General features: G+C 47.5%; 10 non-coding genes and 1 pseudogene across 10 annotated transcripts; all 11 read right to left on the reverse strand.

The window, feature by feature from the left end:
• Window positions 1-14: 14 nt before the first annotated feature.
• Window positions 15-155, reverse strand: LOC141167917 (U4 spliceosomal RNA). The gene has a single exon (XR_012251698.1). It is a non-coding gene; the product is annotated as a U4 spliceosomal RNA (small nuclear RNA).
• A 280-nt stretch (window positions 156-435) lies between these two features.
• LOC141167934 (U4 spliceosomal RNA) lies at window positions 436-577 on the reverse strand. Its single transcript, XR_012251714.1, has one exon. It is a non-coding gene; the product is annotated as a U4 spliceosomal RNA (small nuclear RNA).
• A 280-nt stretch (window positions 578-857) lies between these two features.
• Window positions 858-998, reverse strand: LOC141167682 (U4 spliceosomal RNA). Its single transcript, XR_012251474.1, has one exon. It is a non-coding gene; the product is annotated as a U4 spliceosomal RNA (small nuclear RNA).
• A 279-nt stretch (window positions 999-1,277) lies between these two features.
• Window positions 1,278-1,418, reverse strand: LOC141167638 (U4 spliceosomal RNA). Its single transcript, XR_012251432.1, has one exon. It is a non-coding gene; the product is annotated as a U4 spliceosomal RNA (small nuclear RNA).
• Window positions 1,419-1,697: 279 nt separating this feature from the next.
• On the reverse strand, window positions 1,698-1,838 carry LOC141167956 (U4 spliceosomal RNA). Its single transcript, XR_012251736.1, has one exon. It is a non-coding gene; the product is annotated as a U4 spliceosomal RNA (small nuclear RNA).
• Window positions 1,839-2,113: 275 nt separating this feature from the next.
• LOC141168305 (U4 spliceosomal RNA) lies at window positions 2,114-2,254 on the reverse strand. The gene has a single exon (XR_012252047.1). It is a non-coding gene; the product is annotated as a U4 spliceosomal RNA (small nuclear RNA).
• A 281-nt stretch (window positions 2,255-2,535) lies between these two features.
• On the reverse strand, window positions 2,536-2,676 carry LOC141167815 (U4 spliceosomal RNA). The gene has a single exon (XR_012251603.1). It is a non-coding gene; the product is annotated as a U4 spliceosomal RNA (small nuclear RNA).
• A 280-nt stretch (window positions 2,677-2,956) lies between these two features.
• LOC141167866 (U4 spliceosomal RNA) lies at window positions 2,957-3,097 on the reverse strand. Its single transcript, XR_012251651.1, has one exon. It is a non-coding gene; the product is annotated as a U4 spliceosomal RNA (small nuclear RNA).
• Window positions 3,098-7,516: 4,419 nt separating this feature from the next.
• Window positions 7,517-7,638, reverse strand: LOC141167971 (U4 spliceosomal RNA; annotated as a pseudogene).
• Window positions 7,639-7,910: 272 nt separating this feature from the next.
• On the reverse strand, window positions 7,911-8,051 carry LOC141167737 (U4 spliceosomal RNA). Its single transcript, XR_012251528.1, has one exon. It is a non-coding gene; the product is annotated as a U4 spliceosomal RNA (small nuclear RNA).
• Window positions 8,052-8,332: 281 nt separating this feature from the next.
• On the reverse strand, window positions 8,333-8,472 carry LOC141167673 (U4 spliceosomal RNA). Its single transcript, XR_012251466.1, has one exon. It is a non-coding gene; the product is annotated as a U4 spliceosomal RNA (small nuclear RNA).
• Window positions 8,473-20,321: the final 11,849 nt, after the last annotated feature.

Genomic DNA, 20,321 nt, shown 5'->3' on the forward strand with positions numbered 1-20,321 from the left:
TACCTTGGATTAAGTCTCCTGAGAAACCAACAAATATTGCCTATGCTGACTGTATTTCAAGTCATAATGGCGGGGTATTGGGAAAACTTTTTAATTAGCATTAATCACGCCTCGGTTAAACCTCATGGGCTACAATACTGTCACTGCGCAAAGTTAAAGTAACTCAGGAGACCAAGAAATCCCAGCTTCCAGGAAGAGCTTGTTTAAGCCATGGTTAGTTCCAAATGACCACTGCCCTTCCTCTGCTGCAGCAAAGCATCCTGGGAGTTGCAGTCTGAGGGCTCAGGGAAGAGGTCATTTTTGGAGATTGCAGGCAGATCATCTAGCTCTCTCCTGTTCCAAGCGAAAATCATCAATACGATGCTGTGGAGCACAAAATTTCCTTTCCCAATTGGGAGGAGCTAACACTCTGTCATTTGCTTACCACGGATTAAGTCTCCTGAGAGACCAACAAAAAATTGCTTATACTGACTGTATTTCAAGTCATCACGGCGGGGTATTGGGAAAAGTTTTCAATTAGCAATAATCACGCCTCAGTTAAACCTCATGGGCTACGATACTGCGACGGCACAATGTTAAAGTAACTCAGGAGACTAAGAAATCCCAGCTTCCAGGAAGAGCTTGTTTAAGCCATGATTAGTTCCAAATGACCACTGCCCTTCCTCTGCTGCCGCAAAACATCCTGGGAGTTGCATTCTGAGGGCTCAGGGAAGAGGTCATTTTTGGCCATTGCAGGCAGATCAGCTCGATCTCTCCTGCTCCAAACAAAAATCATCAATAGGATGCAGTGCGGAGCAACATTTCCTTACCACACTGGGAGGAGCTAACACTCTGTTATTTACATACCATGGATTAAGTCTCCTGAGAGACCAACAAAAATTGCCTATACTGACTGTTTTTCAAGTCATCATGGCGGGGTATTGGGAAAAGTTTTCAATTAGTAATAATCATGCCTCAGTTAAACCTCATGGGCTGCGATACTGCCACTGCGAAAAGTTAAAGTAACTCCGCTGACCAAGAATCCCAGGTTCTAGGAAGAGCTTGTTTAAGCCATGGTGAGTTCCAATTGAACACTGCCCTTCCTCCGCTGCCGCAAAGCATCCTGGGAGTTGCAGTCTGAGGGCTCAGGGAGGAGATCATTTTTCGCCATTGCGGGCAGATCAGCTCTCTCTCTCTTGCTCCAAGCGAAAACCATCAATACGATGCAGTGCTGCACAACATTTCCTTTCCCCACTGGGAGGAGCTAACACTCTGTCATTTGCATACCACGGATTAAGTCTCCTGAGAGACCAACAAAAATTGCCGATGCTGACTGTATTTCAAGTCATCATGACGGGATATTTGGAAAAGTTTTCAATCAGCAATAATTACGCCTCGGTTAAACCTCATGGGCTATGATACTGCCGCTGAGCAAAGTTAAAGTAACTCAGATGACCAAGAAATCCCAGCTTCCAGGAAGAGCTGTTTAAGCCTTGGTGAGTTCCAAATGACCACTGCCCTTCATGCGCTGCCGTAAAGCATCCTGGGAGTTGCAGTCTGAGGGCTCAGGGAAGAGGTCATTTTCGGCCATTGCGGGCAGATCAGCTTGCTCTCTCCTGCTTCAAGCGAAAATCATCAATACAATGCAGTGCGGAAAAACATTTCCTTTCCCCACTGGGAGGAGCTAACACTGAGTCATTTGAATGTTATGGATTAAGTCTCCTGAGAGACCAACAAAAATTGGCTTTGCTGACTGTATTTCAAGTCATCATGGTGAACTATTGGGAAAAGTTTTCAATTAGCAATAATCATGCCTTGGTTAAACCTCATACACTACGATACTGCCACTGCGCAAAGTAACTCAGGTGACCAAGAAATCCCGACTTCCAGGAAGAGCTCGTTTAAGCCATGGTGAGTTCCAAATGACCACTGACCTTCCGCCGTTGCCGCAAAGCATACTGGGAGTTATAGTCTGAGGACTCAGGGAAGAGGTCATTTTAGGCCATTGCGGGCAGATCAGCTCGATCGCTCCTGCTCCAAGCAAAAATCATCAATACGATGCTGTGGGGCGCAAGATTTCCTTTCCCCAATTGGGAAGAGCTAACACTCTGTCATTTGCATACCATGGATTAAGTCTCCTGAGAGACCAACAAAAATTGCCGATGCTGACTGTATTTCAAATCATCATGGCGGGATATTGGGAAAAGTTTTCAATTAGCAATAATCACGCCTCGGTTAAACCTCATGGGCTACGATCCTGCCACTACGCAAAGTTAAAGTAACTCAGGTGACCAAGAAATCCCAGCTTCCAGGAAGAGCTCGTTTACACCATGGTGAGTTCCAAATGAACACTGCCCTTCCCCCCGCTGCCGCAAAGCATCCTGGGAGTTGCAGTCTGAGGGCTCAGGGAAGAGGTCATTTTTGGCCATTGCGGGCAGATCAGTTCGCTCTCTCCTGCTCCAAGCGAAAACCATCAATACGATGCAGTGCGGAACAACATTTCCTTTCCCCACTGGGAGGAGCTAACACTGAGTCATTTGAATGTTATGGATTAAGTCTCCTGAGAGACCAACAAAAATTGCCTATACTGACTGTATTTCAAGTCATCATGGCAGGATATTGGGAAAAGTTTTAAATTAACAATAATCACACCTCAGTTAAACCTCATGGGCTACGATACTGCCACTGCTCAAAGTTAAAGTAACTCAGGAGACTAAGAAATCCCAGCTTGCAGGAAGAACTTGTTTAAGCCATGGTTAGTTCCAAATGACCACTGCCCTTCCTCCGCTGCCGCAAAGCATCCTGGGAGTTACAGTCTGAGTGCTCAGAGAAGAGGTCATTTTTGGCCATTGCAGGCAGATCAGCTCGATCTCTCCTGCTCCAAGCGAAAATTATCAATACGATGCTGTGGGGCGCAAGACTTCCTTTCCTGACTGGGAGGAGCTAACACTCTGTCATTTGCATACCATGGATTAAGTCTCCTGAGAGACCAACAAAAATTGTCTATGCTGACTGTATTTCAATTCATCATCGCGGGGTATTGGGAAAAGTTTTCAATTAGCAATTATAACGCCTCGGTTAAACCTCATGGGCTACGATACTGCCACTGCGCAAAGTTAAAGTAACTCAGGAGACCAGGAAATCCCAACTTCCAGGAAGACCTTGTTTAAGCCATGGTTATTTCCAAATAAACACTGCCCTTCCTCCGCTGCCGCAAAGCATCCTGGTAGTTGCAATCTGAGGGCTCAGGGAACAGGTCAGTTTTGGACATTGCAGGCAGATCATCTAGCTCTCTCCTGTTCCAAGCGAAAATCATCAATACAATGCTGTGGGGTGCAAGATTTTCTTTCCCAATTGGTAGGAGCTAACACTCTGTTATTTGCATACCATGGATTAAGTGTCCTGAGAAACCAACAAAAATTGCCGATGATGTCTGTATTTCAAGTCATCATGGGGAGGAGTCCTGAGGAGATAATTTACATATTCCCACTGCATTCTGGGGTAAGTGAAGAGTCTCCGCGAGCTCAAAGAACACTGGATTTTGGCTGTTGGAGCTGAAAAGATGACATCGGTAAACATTTTGAAGGTTTTTTTTTTTAATCTTTTTTCACTGTTTTTAGAACATTAACAGTAAGAACATGGAAGAGTCCAAGAGCCATTTGGTGAGCTGCATATTCTGCTACATGTTCACAGACTTGCCAGTGGAAAAGCCAAATTTCTCATGCCAGAAATGCAAGCTTGTGTCCCAGTTGGAGGAAAAGTTGCGAAATCTAGAAGAGAGGTTAACTACCTTGAAAATCATTAAGGAAGGTGAAGAGTTCTTAGACAGAGCAGAATTATCTCTTCATGATTCAGAAAGAGAAGAAATTCGAACTGCACCTGACGAAACAGAGGAATGGAAGCATGTGACCCAAAGAAGCAGGAGGATCGAGAGGCAGTCAGCACCCATACTGCTCAGGAACCAGTACCAGGCTCTCACGCAGGAGAACCATGAAGAAATACAGCAAAATAAGACTTTGCCAGCAATGAATAACCTTGTAAGCCCTCAGAATCCTCCTGGATGGAGAAAGCAGAATGTTGTGAAGAAAAAACGGAGAGTGGTGGTCATGGGGGATTCCCTGTTAAGAGGAACAGAGGCCGCTATCTGCAGACCAGACATAACCTCAAGAGAAATGTGCTGTCTTCCAGGAGCAAAAATTAAAGATGTGTCTGACAGGATATCAAGACTCTTCAGACCTACAGATCACTACCCATTCCTGCTAATACATGTGGGGACAAATGACACCGCAAGAAAGGACCTGGAAACCATCTGCAGTGACTTTGAAGACTTAGGCAAGAAAGTGAAAGAATTGAGAGCGCAGGTGGTCTTCTCATCCATCCTCCCAGTGGATGGCCATGGAACAATGAAGTGGAATAAGATTCTACAGGTGAACAACTGGCTACGTCGATGGTGCCGTCAACAAGGATTTGGATTTCTGGATCACGGAATGAATTACCTATACAATGGACTACTTGCTAGAGATGGGGTGCACCTTACGAAGACTGGAAAACATGTATTTGGAAGTCGCCTTGCTACACTCATCAGGAGAGCTTTAAACTAGAACAATGTGGTAAGGGAAGCAAAAGGCCAGAAAAAGCCATACAGCTGACAAATACTATTGAGATCTCTGCTACTGGAAGTGGAAAGGAAATACAATGACAAAACAATTTAAATAATAAAAATATGGGAGGAAGAGAAACCAATCACAAACTAAAATGTTTTTATACAAATGCACAAAGCATGGGCAACAAACAAGGAGAATTGGAACTACTAATGCAGGAAAAGAAATATGATGTCATTGGAATCACTGAAACTTGGTGGGACGATACACATGATTGGAATAAAAGGCTAAAAGGATACAACTTATTTGCAAGAAACAGACTTGATAAACGAGGAGGAGGTGTCGCATTGTATGTTAGAAAAGCGTATATCTGCACAGAGATTGAAGCTTCAGAGACTGGGAGTTCTGTGGAAACTGTTTGGGTAAGAATACAAGGAGAGAACAACGGAAAGGACACCATTGTAGGCATTTACTACAGGCCACCTGGGCAAGCTGAAGATATGGATGAACTCTTTATGTATCAAATGACCAAGTTCTGCAAAAAATATGACGTAGTGGTCATGGGAGATTTCAACTATCCAGACATTTGTTGGGAATCTCTCTCAAGTAAAACTAACAGGTCAAGCAAATTCTTATCCTCTCTTGCTGACAACTTTATCTTCCAAAAGGTAGGGGAGAAAACAAGGGGATCTGCTACTTTGGATCTAATCCTTATAAACAGGGAGGAAATGGTTGAGGAGGTAAAGGTGGCTGGGACCCTAGGAGGCAGCGATCATGCTATTATAGAATTTTGGATAACTAGAGGAGGAAGACATGTGAAGACTCAAACTTCAAGGTTAGATTTTAGAAAGACAGATTTTAAGAGACTCAGAAAGAGAATAGGAGGGATGCAATGGCTGGATGTCCTTAAGGACAAAAATGTCCAGGAAGGATGGGAAATTTTTAAAAATGAGATTCTCAAAGCACAATCCCGAAAAGTAGGAAGAATGGGATGCATTTAAGGAAACCAGGATGGATGAACACAGAACTTAAACACATGCTAAAAAGAAAGAAAGAAATGTTTATTAAATGGAAAGAGGGAGGCATATCTAAAGAAGATTATAATGCAGTCTGCAGATCCTGTAGGGCACGTATCAGGTTAGCTAAAGCTGACAATGAATTAAGGCTTGCAAGAGATGTCAAAAGCAATAAAAAAGGATTTTGGGGGTATGTCAAAAGTAAAAGAAAAGTCAAAGATGCTATAGGATTTTTACAGGATGAAAATGGAGAAATGGTAAGAGAGGATGTTGAGAAGGCCGAACTTTTTAATTCCTATTTTGCATCTGTTTTCTCTCAGAAAGAAAATGTAACATCAACTGATCTTCACTGTCCTTTTAAAGGAATAGAGGAATCCAAGTTATCTGTAAACAGAAAGATTGTGAGGGAATATTTAGCTAACATAAATGAGTTCATGTCTCCAGGTCCAGATGAATTACACCCCAGAGTACTGAAGGAGATCGTAAAAGAAATTTTAGAACCACTCTCCATAATCTTTGAAAATTCTTGGAGAACAGGAGAAGTCCCAGAAGACTGGAGAAGAGCAAATGTTGTTCCTATCTTCAAAAAGGGGAAGAAGGTGGACCCAGGGAACTATAGGCCGGTGAGTCTGACTTCTATACCAGGAAAGATCTTTGAACAAATTATTAAACAACATGCATGTAAGTACATGGATAAGAATGAAGTGATTAACCAGAGTCAGTATGGGTTTGTAACTAACAAGTCATGTCAGACTAACTTAATTTCCTTCTATGACAGAATCACTGACTGGGTGGATCAGAGAAATGCTGTAGATATAGTATATCTTGACTTCAGCAAAGCATTTGACAAAGTATCTCACACCATCCTTATTGAAAAAATGACCAAGTATGCAATCTACCAGGCAACTGTTAGGTGGATTCATAACTGGCTTAGTGATCGGACTCAAAGGGTGGTTGTAAATGGCTTCACATCCAGCTGGATGAATGTCTCAAGTGGGGTACCACAGGGCTCCGTCCTGGGACCTGTATTGTTCAATATCTTTATCAATGATTTAGATGAAGGAATTGAGGGTAAACTGATTAAATTTGCTGATGACACAAAGCTAGGAGGGATAGCTAATACTAGAGAAGAGAGAGAGAGGATTCAAAAAGAACTAAATAAACTGGAGCAGTGGGCAGCAACCAACAGAATGGTTTTTAACAGGGAAAAATGCAAAGTACTACATCTGGGCAATAAAAATGAAAAAAGCATATACAGAATGGGAGGAATAGAGCTAAGCAACAGTACATGTGAAAAAGACTTAGGTATACTAATAGATCATAGACTGAACATGAGTCAACAGTGTGATGCAGCAGCAAAAAAGGCAAATACAATTCTGGGATGTATTAACAGAAGCATACAGTCTAGATCACGTGAAGTCATTATCGGTCTTTACTCCTCTTTGGTCAGACCTCATCTGGAATACTGTGTACAGTTTTGGGCACCACATTTTAAAAAAGACATAGACAAACTGGAGCAAGTTCAGAGAAGAGCGACCAGAATGGTGATTGGTCTGCAGACCATGTCCTATGAGGAACGGTTGCAGGATTTGGGAATGTTTAGCTTGCAAAAAAGAAGACTGAGAGGAGACTTAATAGCTGTCTACAAATATGTCAAGGGCTGTCACATTGTAGAAGGATCATCTTTATTCTCATTTGCACAAGGAAAGACTAAAAGCAATGGGATGAAACTAAATGGGAGGAGACACAGATTAGATATTAGAAAAAACTTTTTGACAGTTAGGGTGATTAATGAGTGGAACAGGCTGCCACGAGAGGTGGTGAGTTCCCCTTCAATGGACGTCTTCAAACAGAGGCTGGACAGACATCTGTCTGAGATGATTTAGTGAATCCTGCTTTGAGCAGGGGGTTGGACTAGATGACCCAGTAGGTCCCTTCTAACTCTACCATTCTATGATGGGCTATTGGAAAAAGTTTTCAATTAGCAATAATCACGCCTCGGTTAAACCTCATGGGCTACGATACTGCCACTGCGCAAAGTTAAAGTAACTCAGGTGACCAAGAAATCCCAGCTTCCAGGAAGAGCTCGTTTAAGCCATGGTGAGTACCAAATAACCACTGCCCTTCCCGCAAGGCATCCTGGCAGTTGCAGTCTGAGGGCTCAGGGAAGAGGTCATTTTTGGCCATTGCAGGCAGATCAGCCCGCTCTCTCCTGCTCCAAGCGAAAACCATCAATACGATGCAGTGTGGAACTACATTTCCTTTCACCACTGGAAGGAGCTAACACTCAGTCATTTGCATATTATGGATTAAGTCTCCTGAGACACAAACAAAAATTGCCTATGCTGACTGTATTTCAAGTCATCATGGCGGGATATTGGGAAAATTTTTCAATTAACAATAATCATGCCTCGGTTAAACCTCATAGGCTACGATATTGCCACTGCGCAAATTAAAAGTAACTCAGGTGACCAAGAAATCCTCACTTCCAGGAAGAGCTCTTTTAAGCCATGGTGAGTTCCAAATGACCACTGCCCTTCCTCCGCTGCCGCAAAGCATCCTGGGAGTTACAGACTGAGTGCTCAGAGAAGAGGTCATTTTTGGCCATTGCAGACAGATCATCTAGCTCTCTCCTGCTCCAAGCGAAAATCATCATTACGATGCTGTGGGGCACAAGATTTTCTTTCCCAATTGGGAGGAGCTAACACTATGTCATTTACATACCATGGATTAAGTTTTCTGAGAAACCAAGAAAAATTGCTGATGATGTCTGTATTTCAAGTCATCATGGCGGGCTATTGGGAAAAGTTTTCAATTAGCAATAATCACGCCTCGGTTAAACCTCATGGGCTACGATACTGCCACTGCGCAAAGTTAAAGTAACTCAGGTGACCAAGAAATCCCCACTTCCAGGAAGAGCTCGTTTAAGCCATGGTGAGTACCAAATGACCACTGCCCTTCCCCCGCTGCCGCAAGACATCCTGGCATTTGCAGTCTGAGGGCTCAGGGAAGAGGTAATTTTTGGACATTGCAGACAGATCATCTAGCGCTCTCCTGTTCTAAGCGAAAATCATCAATACGATGCTGTGGGGCGCAAGATTTCCTTTTCCAATTGGGAGGAGCTAACACTCTGTCATTTGCATACCATGGATTAAGTCTCTGTATTTCAAGTCATCATGGCGGGGCATTGGGAAAAGCTTTCAATTAGAAATAATCACGCCTCGGTTACTTATCTTTTTTTTTTTTTTTTTTTTTTAAACCTTCAGATTTGGATTAAAAAAACTAGTAAAACTTTGTTACTAATTCATACTTAATTTCAGCATACTTAGCATTCTGAAATAGCTTCATCCGACATCATCATCAGGCTAATTTATTTCGGACAAATAAAAAAACAAAAACAAAAAAACAGAACATTACTTACAACATTTAGCCCATCACCCATTAAACCTCCACTATTCCCCAGTCCTAGACCTTTACCACATGCCTCCATTTCAAGAACTTCCACACACCTTCAGCCTCATTTTCCCCAAATCTTTTCTTATCCAACATTTGAGCCGACAATTTGTTAGCGGATATCATGTTGCATTTGGAGAGTCCCTGTGTGCCCAAACATTGGAGCTCCCCCACAAGTGACCCCATTTTGGAAACTAGACCCCCCAAGGCACCTTTCTAGATGCATAGTGAGCACTTGGAACCCCAGGTGCTTCACAAATTGATTCATAAAAATGAAAAAGTGTTTTTTTTTTCACTTTTTCATTTTTACGAATCAATTTGTGAAGCACCTAGGGGTTCCAAGTGCTTACTATGCATCTAGATAGGTGCCTTGGGGGGTCTAGTTTCCAAAATGGGGTCACTTGTGGGGAGCTCCAAAGTTTGGGCACAGAGGGGCTCTCCAAACGCAATGTGGTGTCCGCTAACAATTTGAGCCGATTTTCCATTCAATTTGTTAGCGAATACCATGTTGCATTTAGAGAGTCCCTGTGTGCCCAAACATTGGAGCTCCCCCACAAGTGACCCCATTTTGGAAACTAGACCCCCCAAGGCACTTTTCTAGATGCATAGTGAGCACTTGGAACCCCAGGTGCTTCACAAATTGATTCATAAAAATGAAAAAGTGTTTTTTTTTTCACTTTTTCATTTTTATGAATCAATTTGTGAAGCACCTGGGGGTTCCAAGTGCTTACTATGCATCTAGATAGGTGCCTTGGGGGGTCTAGTTTCCAAAATGGGGTCACTTGTGGGGGAGCTCCAATGTTTGGGCACACAGGGGCTCTCCAAACGCAACATGGCGTCCGCTAACAATTTGAGCCGATTTTCCATTCAATTTGTTAGCGGACACCATGTCGCGTTTGGAGAGCCCGTGATGTGCCTAAACAGTGGAGCTCCCCCACAAGTGTCCCCATTTTGGAAACTATACCCCTCAAGGATTTTATTAAGGTGTATAGTGAACATTTTGAACCCAGAGGTACGGCACAGAATTTGTTTACATTAGGTCATCATATTGAATAAGTTGTCATTATTCTTGAGCGCAAGTGCTCGCTACTTGAGTTTGCATCGGGTACTCAGGTATGCACCATGTACAGCGTGTGCTTGAGTGACATGCTCGAGTCCCTGCTCTGCATGTTTCACGGTTATTAGGCACCCAAAAAAAAACATGCGGGGATCGCTCGTGCATGGCAGGCAATCCCCGTAAAGTTTTTTGGCCGCGAAGCATATGGGGCAGAGACTCGAGCATGTCACTCAAATACCCACGATACTCAATGCATACCAGAGCACCCGATGCAAACTCAAGTAGCGAGCATTTGCTCTCAACACTAGTCACCATATCGTCATCTTTTTTTCTTACTTTTGAAAAAAATCCCAACCCCAGCCCTAGCCCTAGCACAACCCTAGCCCTAGCACAACCCTAGCCCCAGCACAACCCTAGCCCCAGCACAACCCTAGCCCCAGCACAACCCTAGCCCCAAACCCAGCCCTAACCCTAGCCCAATCCTAACCCAAGAGTTTATTTTTGACGCCGTTCCTTGTGCGGTATAAGTGATTAGACGACTTTATTCTTCGGGTCGGTGTGATTACAGCAATGCCAGAATCATATGGGGTTTTTATGACTGACAGCTGTCACACACTAAAAGACGCATTTTTTGTAAAATCTAGTTTTTGCATCGCCATATTTTGAGAGCTATAATTTTTCCAGATTTTGGCAGACAGTCATGTGACGGCTCGTTTTTTGCGGGATGACTTGACGTTGTTATTGGTGCCATTTTCAGGCACGTGACATTTTTTGATCGCTTTCTATTCCGATTTTTGGGAGGCAGAATAAACAAAAACCAACAATTCAGGAATTGTTTTTTTTTTTTTTTTTTTTTATTCTGTTCCACGTGTGGTAAAATTGATGAGGTAGCTTTATTCTTCGGGTCAGTACGTTTACAGCGGTACCACATTTGTATAATTTTTCTATGTTTTGGTGCTTATACACAATAAAAGCTATTTTATAGAAAAAAATATTTTTTAGCATCGCTTTATTCTGAGAGCTGAAACTTTTTTATTTTTCGGCTGATGGAGCTGTATGGCAGCTTGGTATTTGCGGGACGAGATGACGTTTTCAGCGGTATCATTTTTATTTATATGCGTCTTTTTGATCGCGTGTTATTCCACTTTTTGTTTGGCGGTATGGTGATAAAGCATTGTTTTTTGCTGCGTTTTTTTTTTTTTTTTTTTACCGTGTTCACTGAAGGGGTTAACTAGTGGGACAGTTTTATAGGTCAGGCTGTTCTGGACGCGGCGATACCAAATATGTGTACTTTTATTGTTTTTTTTTTATTTTTTTTATAATAATATTTATTGATGGGTACATTATATTTTTATTTTTGGTGTATTATTTTTTTTTTTTTTTTATAATATTTTTGCACATTTTTTTTTTTTTTTTCCACTTTCAGACAGTTTGTACACCTTATTACTTTGTCCCACTCTGGGACTTTCACTTTTTTTTTTCTGATCGCCTGCATGGCATAGGAATGGAGCACCATCCCTATGCCATGCAGGCTGTCAGAAGTGCACAGTGTTAAGATTGCTCGGAGATGCACTGCGCATGTCCAAGCAATCTTCCTGCTCTCTGGTGACCCGGATGTTGTCATGACGACATCGGGTCGTCATGGCAATGACGCGCCCCTGGGCCTGTGTCGCGCTGCGTTGTGCACGCGGGAGCTTACCCGGAGCCGGATCTGTTGAGGGTTGTAGTCTCGTGGCGGTGACCCGGTCCGTGCCCAGGGAGTCAAACTGAGCGGCGATGTATCAGGGGTAGATGTTGGACGACTACGCCACCCGTTGAGTACAGCTAAGGAGCTGCTGCTGCAGGGCAGACCGCTGAGGCCGGTGGTAGGATTGTGCAGCGTGATAGTATAACCCCCAACGGGAGGGGTATGGCCTCAGGGCAGCCGACGTGAATGATGGGGGTAGCAGGAACCACTCGGAGACGGTACGGTGTAGTTCAGGGTCTTTACTGGTGACAAAGATAGACCCTCCCGGAGTACTGGCTAGCGATTGGGGCCTGGTCAGTCCTTGAGCAGATGGGATCTCCCCTGGCCAGGCGGAGTTGTAGGCCTCCCAAACTAACTGTACTCTTCTGGCTACCTTGCTAGAGGCGAGTATAAGTAACCCACGTCCCTCAGTGTACCGTGTGGTGCTCACCCGTATGGCCGGTGACTCGGGGCCTTCGGGTTTCTTGGCCAGAGGACCTGGAATCCCCTGCCTGACGGATTCTGCTGCTGGGTAGGAGTTAGTCCCCACAGCCTCGGACTCCGGGTCCGGTAAGAAATCTTCTCAGTCAGGGCGAGCTCTGCAGCTGCCAGCCCCTGACTCCTTGTAACACTGCTCCCACAGAGCTCCTCATGTTCTGTTCCTATATTTGCTTCTTTTCTCTGTCTCTACTTCTTTTCTACTCACTAACCCTGCCTCAGCCCTAGGTTTATATAGGGGAAGTTCTTCCCCTCCCAGGACTGGGCAGGAGGTGTGGCATGCATAGGATTCCTGACCAAGAGACCTCCCACCTGCTCTCAGACATAATATCTCTATCACTGTGGCAACCAGACCCCTGGGGTGTCACATTCCCCCCTAGTGAAATTTAGTACTCCGGGACTAAACATATTTTAGAAAAACATAACAAGATATAACAATAACAATACAATAAAGAAACACATAAAGGTGGTCACGGCATGTCCGTAACCGGGTGCAGTCTTTGAAGAAAGCAAGGTGTCCATTTCACCAAAACAGGGAGACGTAACCAGGTAGGGGTCTGTCCTGCCCCGAGTCCTTAACAGTCTTTAGTCCGTCCTGGGTTACGCTCCAACTATGTACACAGGATTCCCGGTAAATCCACCAAAGACTCCTATAAACAACTAGAAACACATAATTATACACAAGCAACAAGAAAAACAGGTAACCACAAATAAAACAATTTATACACTTCAAATTCTCCAACGTGCGGGTAACTGGCCTCTAGTGGCCCTAGTGGACCTACGGAGCTGACTGTCTGGCCCTGAACTACAGGGTGTAGGAGCTGTCAAGGGTAAATTGGGCAGCTGTCTACGGGCCCTTTGGCTCACTAGGGATATGGCAGGCTCACTGCAAGCAGAGGGTTGATCCTCCTGATCTGCTGGTGTGGGGTCTTCTGCCTCCTGGACCGGCTGTTCTTCCAGCTCTACCTGTTGCTCCGTAGGTGCTTGGGATGCTGGTTGGAGGAAGGTGAGTACGGGTACCACAACTGCACCATTGACTTGAGTCCAAGACCGAGGGAAGTCTCCGAGCACAGTACTAACCATATCTTCCCTTTCCTCTACGGGCCGATGGTCTTCTTGTTCCTCTTCAGGGTTCCGTAGCTGTTCAGGACACTTCTTCAGGTGATCCCGGGATACAATGGCTGTGGTCTCCCCTCCGTCTTTACTGATGGTACAGACCTTCGGGTTCTCGTGGCTTGAGGGCAGTACGGTGTACGGGTCCTTCTCCCACTGGTCGTCCAACTTGTGGAGCCGTCTTTTCCTCTTCAAGACCTGCTCTCCGGGCACCAGGGGAACAGCGGGAGCATACTGGTTGTAAGTTTTCTCTTGTCTCTCCCTAGCCTGACAGAGACTTCGCTCCACGCTCTCCTGTACTTTCCGGTACTGCTGCTGCCTCTCTGTGTCCCAGTCTGCTTCTGGTGAAGTGTCCTCGGGTGTCAGGACTCCCATTTCCAGGTCAACAGGTAACTTACCAGGTCTCGCCCTCATTAGGTAAGCCGGGGTACAGTTGGTGGAACCTACCAGGATGTGGTTATATAGGTCCACCAGATCGGGCAGCTTCTCAGGCCACAGACTGCGTTCTTCCAGGGGCAACGTTTTCAGAAGATCCATTACCACCTAGTTCATTTTCTCACAAAGTCCATTAGTTTGCGGATGATAGGGTGTCGTCCTTATCTTCCGGCAGCCATACAGATTGCAGAATTCCCGGAAATACCTCCGCTTCAAAGGCAGGTCCCTGGTCCGTCAGCACTTGGTCCGGGTACCCGTGTGGACGGCAGAAGTGCTGCTGGAAGGCTCTAGCTGCTGTTTGAGCCGTTAAGTCCTTGACGGGGACGACAACCAAGAACCGGGAGTAATGATCCACGATGGTTAACGCGTAGACGTAGCCACTTCTGCTTGGGGTCAGTTTTACATGATCCAAGGCTACCAGTTCCAACAGCTGCCGGGTGACGATGGACTGCAGGGGAGTCTTCTGGCTGGCACGGTCCTTCCTCCTCAGGTTGCACGGGCCACAGTCTCTGCACCACCTCTCGATGGTTCCCCTCATGCCTACCCAATGGAACCGCCCGCGCAGCAGGAACTCCAGCTTCTTCCATCCGAAATGCCCAGCTCCATCGTGGTATGCCTCCATCACCATGGCTGCGTCTCGTCGTGGCACCACTACTTGCCAGATTAGTTCATGCGTCCGGGAGTTAACCATCCTGCGGCACAACTTCCCCTTGTAAAGGAACAGTCTACTCTTTTCTGCCCACAGTTGCTTGGCTTCCTCCGGAGCGTCTGGGTCAAGGCGAGCCTCTGGCCGAGTCAGCATCTCCTTCACCAGCCGGACGGCAGGGTCACTGTCTTGCTTTTCCGCCCAGTTGTAGTGAGGTAAGGGGTTAAGCGTAGCGCCTTGCTTACTCCTTACCCGATGGGAATACTGGATAGTCCCATGACGGTGAAACGCGGGGAGTTCGACTTCTTCCAGTCACTATGGATCTTCTCCTACGTCCGGTAGGTTTGGCATCCTGGACAGGGCGTCCGCGTTGGTATTGGAGCGTCCTGCCCGGTATTTGATGGTGAACTCGTAGTTGGACAGGCGGGCCATCCATCTCTGCTCTAGGGCACCGAGTCTTGCTGTGTCCAGGTGTGTCAACGGGTTGTTATCCGTGTACACGACGAACCGGGAAGAAGCGAGGTAGTGCTTAAATCGTTCGGTGACTGCCCACACCACTGCCAGGAACTCTAGCTTAAATGAGCTGTAATTCTCAGGGTTTCTTTCGGTGGGTCGCAGTTTTCGGCTGGCGTAAGCGATTACTCGCTCCTTCCCCTGCTGGATCTGGGACAACATGGCTCCTAGCCCGATGTTATTGCGTCGGTGTAGAGGATAAAGGGCTGGCTGTAATCCGGGTATGCCAGGATTTCATCCCCCGTGAGGGCCATCTTCAGCTGGCGGAAGGACTCTTCTTCCATCTTCTCCCATCTGAAGGGCGGCTTCTGGTTCTTGGCCTTCCGGGACTGGCCTATCAGGAGGTCCTGCATAGGAGCTGCCTTTTTGGTGAAACCGGGGATGAACCTGCGGTAGTAGCCTACCAACCCGAGGAACTGCCGCACTTCCTTTACACTGGAGGGACTTGGCCATTCCTTAATTGCGGTGATCTTATCAGGGTCGGGAGCCACTCCGTCAGCGCTCACCACGTGTCCCAGGTACTGCACCTTTGGTTTCAGGAGGTGACACTTGGAGGGTTTCACCTTTAGGCCGTAGCTTGCCAGAGCTTCGAACACTTCCGCCAGGTGTTTCAGGTGGTCCTCATAAGTCTTAGAATATACGATGACATCGTCCAGGTACAACAGGACCGTCTCGAAGTTTCTGTGGCCCAGACAGCACTCCATTAATCGTTGGAAGGTTCCTGGTGCGTTGCAGAGTCCGAACGGCATACAGGTAAACTCGCTAAGTCCCATCGGGGTGGTGAATGCGGTCTTCTCCCGATCCGCCTCTGCTACAGGAACCTGCCAGTACCCACTAGTGAGATCCAAGGTAGAGAAGAAGTTAGCAGATCTTAAAGCAGCCAAAGACTCCTCTATCCTTGGTAAGGGGTACGCATCCTTGTGTGTGATACTGTTGATTTTCCGGTAATCTACACACATCCTCATGGTGTTGTCTTTCTTTTTGACTAAGACTAGTGGAGCTGCCCAGGGGCTACAGCTATCCCTGATCATCCCAGCCTCCTTCATGTCTCTAAGCATCCCCTTGGCGTGTTGGTAGTGTGCAGGGGGTACGGGTCGATACCTCTCTTTTATGGGAGGATGGTCTCCCGTGGGGATGTGGTGTTCTACCCCCTTGACTCACCCGAAGTCTAACGGGTGTTTACTAAACACTCTCTCGTACTCTTGAACCACCCGATAGACTCCCTGTTTCTGGTGTGAGGGAGTGGAGTCAGTACCCAAATGTAGTTGCTGACACCAGTCCTCCATTGTTTTCTTAGAGCCGTTACCTTCCTCCGGGTGAGATGGAGGCAAGGGTTCCACAGATTGTATAGCATTTTGGTTAATGGTATATAATTTGGCTAGCGTGGCATACCGGGGCAGGTACACTTCCCTCTTCCCGATATTTATTATGCGAACGGGCACCCTCCCATGGCGTACATTAACCACCCCCCGTGCTGTCAAGATGGTGGGCCTACTGTCCGAGTAAACTGGTTCTACCATTGCCTGGTAATCTCTACCTCTCAGACCAATAGCTGCCCGGCACCAAATCATCATTTCACTTTTTGGGGGCATGGCAATAGGGAAAGGGTCACACATTCTCACGCTACCAATCTCACCGCCGGAGAGTTCCACCTGTTGCCGTCGCATCAGTGCCCGGATCTCTTTTTGGAGCACTCGCTGCTCGCCGAAGCTGGCGTTCTTGGCAACCTGCTGTAAAAGGAAAATCACCTCTGCAAGACAATTTTCAATTACATTAGTTCCTAGAGTTATCTTTGGGTGACTCTCGTGTTTGTCAATGTCTACAATGATCAGTCCCTGTGCTGCCAGTTCGACTCTACCGATTTTAATGGTCACCTCTTTAAATCCAATCTGTGGCACGGGCTGACCATTGCTGGCGATGATACTCAAGTCGTCGTCAGGGTAGCGGGTGATATCCGAGTCATTCCAGTACTGCTTGAAAAGCACGTACGGGATGGTGGTGACCTGTGACCCGGTGTCCAGTAGGGCACTCATAGGAATGCCATCCAGTACCACGGGTAAGACTGGACGTCCTCCCACATATTTGTCGCGCCAGTTCAATGGGCCTGGTGATCTTTTTCCTGGGGGTTGGCCCTCTACCCCAGGTTGTGCCAGTTTAAAGGACAGTACCTTGCCATATGTCCGGGTTGATTGCAGCGGCGGCAGATGGGTCGTCCGTCCTCGTTGTATCGGTCGCTGAGTCTCCCTCTGGCCGGTGGGGTCCTCCTTGGTCGACGCCACGGGATGTCCTCCGGTCCGGATGCCAGCTGGATCTTCCCTGGAGTGGAAACCTGTAAAGACTGCACAGTTCGGGTTAGCGCAGCAACGCTTTTAGCTAGCTCTTGGACCTGATGGTGCAGGTCTGGAGCCGGGTCATTGTTCAAAGCCTGCGCATCAGCTCCCACAGGCCCTGCCGACAAGGGTGCCGCCTCCTGGTGGTAAGTGGTAGTGGGGCGTCTGTGGGTCACAACGCCACCTGGTGCCGGTTGTCGGAGCACCCGGATGGCTCTGTCCTTGAACTGTGCAAATCCCAGATGAGGGTCCTGTAAGGCCATTGCCCGCAACTGGGTTCGGTGGGCATTGCAATATAAACCCTCTATAAATTGTTCAGTCAACAGCCTGTCCTCGTCTCCCACGCCGTCAGGGTCGGTCTGCTTAATGGCTCTCAGGGCCTCTTGTAGGTTCAGGGCATAGTCCCTTATACTCTCGTATGCTCGCTGCTTGCACCCGTAGAATCTAAGCTTGATCTTGGCTGAGGTGCGGGTATCAAAGGTGTCCCTCAGCCGGGTTAGTATCCCTGCGACAGTCCACCCCCCAGGTGGCCAGGACTTTACCTCCCTTCGGGCTGCCCCAGTTAATTGGGCCACCAGGATGCTCACTTTTTTCTCTTCTGTGAGGGGGTACACCTGGAAGAGGCTATCCAGCTTTTCTCTAAAGTCATGCAGGGTATGTGACTCCCCTGAGTACTGGGGTAGCCAGGCCGCTCCCGGGATATAGGGCATGGTGAAAGGCATGACTGCAGCAGCGGTGGCGCTGGCGGGGGTTGAGGCAGTGAAGCTCTCCTCCGTATCCGACATCCTCCTCCCCCCTAGTGGACCGTGGCCTACCTTGCGATGATCCTCTTCCGTAGGCCGCGGCTCCGCAGTAGATCGTCAGGGTTGAGGACCTTCCGTCGCGCTCCTGTGACGTCGGCGTCTGCTGGGCTCCTTCCAGGACCTTACGCGACGTCCGGACGTGAGGCGGGGCTTCAGTTCTCGCGCGCTTTCGGAGTCCACGCCCCTCTTCTTCCCGCGCGACGTCTTCAAGATGGCGTCCAACGGCGGGAAAACTCCACGGAAGGCGGGAAGAAGGCTGAAAATGGCGCCGGATGGCGGGAATCTTCACCGATGGCGGGAAGAAGGCTGAAGATGGCGCCGGATGGCGGGAATCTTCACCACAGGTAAGTTTGAACAGTCTTTTTCAGGCACGCAGTACCCGGTGGTTGCGGGCACGAAATCCTGCCGACTACGCCAAAAGTTGACGCGCCCCTGGGCCTGTGTCGCGCTGCGTTGTGCACGCGGGAGCTTACCCGGAGCCGGATCTGTTGAGGGTTGTAGTCTCATGGCGGTGACCCGGTCCGTGCCCAGGGAGTCAAACTGAGCGGCGATGTATCAGCGGTAGATGTTGGACGACTACGCCACCCGTTGAGTACAGCTAAGGAGCTGCTGCTGCAGGGCAGACCGCTGAGGCCGGTGGTAGGATTGTGCAGCGTGATAGTATAACCCCCAACGGGAGGGGTATGGCCTCAGGGCAGCCGACGTGGATGATGGGGGTAGCAGGAACCACTCGGAGACGGTACGGTGTAGTTCAGGGTCTTTACTGGTGACAAAGATAGACCCTCCCGGAGTACTGGCTAGCGATTGGGGCCTGGTCAGTCCTTGAGCAGATGGGATCTCCCCTGGCCAGGCGGAGTTGTAGGCCTCCCAAACTAACTGTACTCTTCTGGCTACCTTGCTAGAGGCGAGTATAAGTAGCCCACGTCCCTCAGTGTACCGTGTGGTGCTCACCCGTATGGCCGGTGACTCGGGGCCTTCGGGTTTCTTGGCCAGAGTACCTGGAATCCCCTGCCTGATGGATTCTGCTGCTGGGTAGGAGTTAGTCCCCACAGCCTCGGACTCCGGGTCCGGTAAGAAATCTTCTCAGTCAGGGCGAGCTCTGCAGCTGCCAGCCCCTGACTCCTTGTAACACTGCTCCCACAGAGCTCCTCATGTTCTGTTCCTATATTTGCTTCTTTTCTCTGTCTCCACTTCTTCTTTACTCACTAACCCTGCCTTAGCCCTAGGTTTATATAGGGGAAGTTCTTCCCCTCCCAGGACTGGGCAGGAGGTGTGGCATGCATAGGATTCCTGACCAAGAGACCTCCCACCTGCTCTCAGACATAATATCTCTATCACTGTGGCAACCAGACCCCTGGGGTGTCACAGCAACACCCGGGAAGCCGCTGCAGTCTGCGCTGGAAGCCGGAAGAGGAGGTGAGTATCGCCGATCACCTCCCCTTGCCCCCGCAATGCCGCGATCGATTTCGATCGACTTCGATCGCAGCATAGCGGGGGTTAATGTGCTGGGAGCGGTGCAGGACCGCTCCCTGCACATAGTACCGGGTGTCAGCTGTGACAATCAGCTGACACCCGGCGGCGATCGTGCCCGCACAGCCTGTGTGCGCGCGAGATTGCCATGACGTACTAATACGGGTCTGGCTTTTAAGTCCCAGGGCACAGACGCATATTAGTACGTCAAATGTTATTAAGGGGTTAAATACATACAGATTCCTGACATCCCACAATACTTCTTTAATGACAGCTAGCATAATAAATAAAATCCTTTGACTTTTCATACTCACTGCACCCAATCCAAACATTACCAATCCAAAAGACAAGTTATTTAAACCAATTAACTCTTTAAATAACGGACCCATTCCCTTCCACACATCTCGAGCCACTCTACAATTCCAGAACAGATGCACAATACTCTCACTTCCCTGACAAATATCTCTAGGACATACATCACTTCTTCTTATACCGCGATTTTTGTAAAATTCCCTAACTGGTAGCGCCCCATGCATACTCTGCCATCCAATCTCTCTCTGTCTATTAGTTATTCCATCCGTCGTCATACTTTTCCACACTTTCCCAACATCCTTACTACTCACCATATTAATATTGCATTGTAGCTCTATCTCACCAATAAAATTTAACACGCTCTTCTTA

The sequence above is a fragment of the Phyllobates terribilis genome, unplaced genomic scaffold (assembly GCF_046119375.1).
Source record: "Phyllobates terribilis strain yellow unplaced genomic scaffold, ASM4611937v1 Scaffold_11__3_contigs__length_659146591, whole genome shotgun sequence".
In the NCBI taxonomy this organism is placed as follows: domain Eukaryota; kingdom Metazoa; phylum Chordata; class Amphibia; order Anura; family Dendrobatidae; genus Phyllobates; species Phyllobates terribilis.